The 3,967-nt window shown below is 46.9% G+C and overlaps 1 protein-coding gene across 1 annotated transcript in view; it reads right to left on the minus strand.

Moving 5' to 3' along the window:
- The window catches only part of FBXO42 (F-box protein 42), a 100,823-nt gene extending 97,393 nt beyond the window's left edge, over nucleotides 1-3,430 (minus strand). The window contains exon 1 of the mRNA XM_059914486.1: nucleotides 2,880-3,430. The gene's annotated coding sequence lies outside the window, so the exon portion shown is untranslated. The remainder of the gene's footprint in view (nucleotides 1-2,879) is intronic.
- Nucleotides 3,431-3,967: the final 537 nt, after the last annotated feature.

Consider the following 3,967-nt stretch of genomic DNA (forward strand, 5'->3'; position numbering starts at 1 on the left):
GCACAGAAACGAAGACCCAACATAGCAATCAATCAATCAATCAATCTTTAAAAAAAAAAAAAAAAAAAAGATAATCTCCAGTCCCAGGGTTTTTTTTTGTTTTTTTTTTTACTTTTATTTTTTTGTTTTTTTTTTTTTAATTCTATTTATTTATTTATTTATTTTGGCTGTGTTGGGTCTTCGTTTCTGTGCGAGGGCTTTCTCTAGTTGCGGTGAGCGGGGGCCACTCTTCATCACGGTGCGCGGGCCTTTCATTATCGCGGCCTCTCTTGTTGCGGAGCACAGGCTCCAGACGCGCAGGCTCAGTAATTGTGGCTCACGGGCCTAGTTGCTCCGCGGCACGTGGGATCTTCCCAGACCAGGGCTCGAACCCGTTTCCCCTGCATTGGCAGGCAGATTCTCAACCACTGCGCCACCAGGGAAGCCCATAGTCCCAGGTTTTTGTACTGGCAGGATGGGAGTGTTATACGGGGATTGACAAGGTCGGATTAATTGGCATTTAAGAAAAGTGTTTATCAGAGGCTTTATACCTTCCTTTGCGTGCCTCTTTAAAGGGTATTGCTTTAACTTTGGAGCCTGGGCACCTGGATGGAGTTTTACTACAACTGGGTCAGCCGTCTTGGCTCTTCCTGGTGTCCCATCAGCCCAAACTTCTGCTCTTACCTTAATTTCTTCAGGGACATCTGGTTGAGGCTTGTCTCCCAATTGTAATGGCGCAGCTTGGAGGGCACAGTCTTGACCTGGGAGTACTTTGGTGTCTACTTTTTCTGCTGAGAAACCCACCTGGTCATTTAAATTTGTTAGTACCTCTTGCCCTGATGAGGGACTATGACATCCAGGCACATACACAAAGCTGTACTTTACATGTGTTTTCTCTACATGACATTTAAGCCGTTGTAGAAAAGGTTTCTGAGAGACTTCCCCAGATACACCAGTAATGGATGTTATCTTGGGGAAGAGGGGGCCCTGTCTGTTTTTGGGACACTCCCTTTTCCAGTGCCCTTCCTGTTTACAAAAGGCACACTGTTGTGGCCCAACAGATGGATGGCCTTTCCGGGTGGGTTTTGGAGGTCTTACCCGTGGTCGTTTGTTCTCTCCTGCAGACGTCCTGCTGGGTCTTGACTGGTTACAGCTGAGCAGAGCAACCTGCCTCACGATGCATTGCTCCTGCTTTCCCCAAGTTTCGTATCGGCCTTTGAACACTTCAAAAGCAATCTGGACCAACTGAGACGTTGGTGTTCATGATCCCCCTTCCAGTCGTTGTAGTTTTTTTCTTATATCTGGGGCACTCTGACTGATACAGTTTAAATTGACCAGTCCCATGTTATCTGGGTGTTCTGGATCAATATCAGTATATTTTCGGAAAGCCTCATAAAGCCTTTCAAGGAAGGTGAATGGGCCCTCCTCGGGCCCTTGCTGTACATTCTGGACCCTCTTGAAGCTGTTTGCCCCTTTCTGCAGTCCAGTTATTAAACAAACTTTATAATGATTCAGCCTTGCTTGATCCCCTGGGTCACTGGGATCCCATTCTGGTTCAGTTCCAGGGATGGCCTGCTTTGCTGGAGTTCTGATTGGATTATTTGGTTTTAATTCAAGAAGCCTTTTGGCTTCCTGGAAGACCTTCTCTAATATCATGCTGCATTCCTCCGGACTGAGTAGGATACTCATGAGGGTCTCTATGTCAGCCCAGTTAGGATGAAAAGCAAAAATATATGTAAAGAGATTCTCCATATTCCTAGGATCATCTTGATAAGATGGCATTTTAGCTTTATAATTAAGTAAATCTATGACTGATAAACGATGATGCATGATTCCAAGTGCTCTGGATTGGCCTTGGTCATCCAAGCCTGCTGGGACCTGCCTTAATGGAAATTGTCCCGCCTACGGTAGAGTGTTCCCTGGGCCAAACTGAATACCCTGGAGGGTACAGGCAGGGGAGACCATTCCTTTGTGACCATCTGCTAAGGGCGAGTACAGAACCGGACCAGCAGCCCTAGGAGGATTGGTAAAAGCCTTGGCACTGCCTGCAGGAAGATCCCCTTCAGGATTCGCGGGAACCACAAGAGGTGCTGAGGGAGGGGCTACCGAAGGAAGTGCCGACTGTCGGGCTACTGCAAAAGGTGCAGACGGAGGGACTAGATCGTCATTAGACTTTGACTCAGGTAAAACAGGCTTTTTGTGAGGTTCTTCCCTCTGACCCATCATTTTATCAATAAATGCCTTATGCATATTCCTCCTCTTATATAAAGACATAAATGAGTCTACATATGGGATTTCGTCCCATTTTTTTCTCTCTCTTACAAAACGAGTCTAATTGTATAATAGCATTATAGTTCAAAGACCCATTTGGGGGCCATTTTTCCCCTGACTCCAGTAGCTCTTTGGGCCAGGCAGTGTTACAAAATAAAATCATTTTCTTCTTTTTCATAGGCTTAGAGGTAAACATTGACCAACCTCAAAGAACACTTTTCAAGGGAGTGCTATCTGGTACGCTGTTATCATTCCCCATTTTGGAAGGGTTTTTTCCTCAGGATGACCACAGCAAAATGACATAAAACAGATTCAATAAAGTTTTTCTGTGGTCATCCAATAGTTAACCCTATTAGCCAATTCCTAACAAATAAAACAGTCAGACATAGACAAAGAAATCCAAAGGCCTGGGATTCTAACAGGATCTTTTGAGTACCTCGGTGGCTATAACGTTTTTTTTGGCCGCGCTGTGCGGCTTGTGGGATCTTAGTTCTCCGACCACGGATTGAACTTTTCATACTGTCTCCCTTAGAGTGGGACTCTAACCCACAATCCTGATTAGACAATTATTGTCTAATAATTGTTATTAGACAATTTAGGCACAAGCGCGTTTTAATGAGGTTACTCACCCAAAAGATCCAGGAGCTGTTTCTTTCCCCAAAAGTGAAAGTAGCGCGGAGGAGCCTGGTGCGCAGCTGCGGCGGGAAGCGGGAACCCAACAGCCGAGCCTCTAGACAAATCGGGTCTAGGTGGCCACTCAGGGTCGGTGACGAGGGCCTACACCCAGCCGGGGGCTACAATGCCTCAGCCAGGCGATCACAGGACCTTAGTTCGTTTGCGATCGCTAGGAATTCTCACCGAGCAAGGGCTCACTGCCTGGCGCGCATAGAAGCCAATACTATGGCACCAGCTTTTGAGAAAAGAAAAAGATTTATTGCAAGGTCGACCGGCAAGGAGACAGGAGGCAGGGCTCAAATCTGTCTCCCCCAGCCAGGGTTTGGGGCAAAATTTAAGGGGTTAGGGAAATTTCAAACTTGGCACAAGCTGATTGGCTTGTTTTCAAAGCAGTCCATATATGGTAAACAAGGTACTATGGCAGATGGAAGCCGGATTTTCCTTACTGAAGGACTTATTGCTTCAGCTGGTTAAGGGGTCCGACGGCAACATTTCTATTGTTTGAGTTCCCCAGACTGAAGATTCTTGGTTCCGGGGTCATCCTGGAAACGTGGGTTCCGGCCTTGCACATGCGCAGTAATGTCTCTATAAAAACCTTCAAGATTTGATTAACCAATAACCTATTTAAGGAGTCAAAACCAGTTTAAGCTGGTCAGTGTCTTATCTCCTGTTCCACTTTGTTGAGGTATAAAAATGTTTTCAGAGTTTTGAAAAAGCATAATCTGCAGTTTATGAAAACTACGACTTAAAAAAAAGTAATTGTTTGCCCTTAGAAAAGATGGTTCCAGGGACGAGAGAGAGAGAGAGAGGGGGGGGGGGGGGGGGGAGGGGCAGAGAGAAAAATCACGTTGCCCTTACGAAAAATGGCGACTTTCTGATTTCTCTGCCCTCTCCCAAGATGGCTTCCTGGATGCTCTTGGGCCTTGGACTGGAGCCTCTTCCGGGCTTGGCAGGGGGCGGGGTTCATTGAGCAAAGCCTTGCGTGCTGGCGCCCGCGACGGAGACGCGCCTCAGGGCGCAGGCGCGGAGAGGGGGTGGGGGG

The sequence above is a fragment of the Balaenoptera ricei genome, chromosome 1 (genome assembly GCF_028023285.1).
Source record: "Balaenoptera ricei isolate mBalRic1 chromosome 1, mBalRic1.hap2, whole genome shotgun sequence".
In the NCBI taxonomy this organism is placed as follows: domain Eukaryota; kingdom Metazoa; phylum Chordata; class Mammalia; order Artiodactyla; family Balaenopteridae; genus Balaenoptera; species Balaenoptera ricei.